Source organism: Leptonychotes weddellii, chromosome 7 (genome assembly GCF_054177405.1).
Source record: "Leptonychotes weddellii isolate Sample4059 chromosome 7, ASM5417740v2, whole genome shotgun sequence".
Lineage (NCBI taxonomy): Eukaryota > Metazoa > Chordata > Mammalia > Carnivora > Phocidae > Leptonychotes > Leptonychotes weddellii.
In genome coordinates this window covers 73,463,098-73,463,599 of record NC_138375.1, presented here as the reverse complement: position 1 = coordinate 73,463,599, position 502 = coordinate 73,463,098, and positions in this window count along the sequence as shown.

Here is a 502-nt window from a genome sequence, read left to right as displayed (position 1 = left end):
GAATGAGATCTTGCCATTTGCAACGACGTGGATGGAACTGGAGGGTGTTATGCTGAGCGAAATAAGTCAATCAGAGAAAGACATGTATCATATGACCTCACTGATAGGAGGAATTCTTAATCTCAGGAAACAAACTGAGGGTTGCTGGAGTGGTGGGGGGTGGGAGGGATGGGGTGGCTGGGTGATAGACACTGGGGAGGGTATGTGCTATGGTGAGTGCTGTGAATTGTGCAAGACTGTTGAATCGCAGATCTGTACCTCTGAAAAAAATAATGCAATATATGTTAAGAAAAAAAAAAAGAAGATGATAGCAGGAGGGGAAGAATGAAGGGGGGAAAATTGGAGGGGCAGATGAACTATGAGAGACGATGGACTCTGAAAAACAAACTGAGGGTTCTAGAGGGGAGGGGGTGGGAGGATGGATTAGCCTGGTGATGGGTATTAAAGAGGTCACGTTCCGCATGGAGCACTGGGTGTTATGCACAAACAATGAATCATGGAA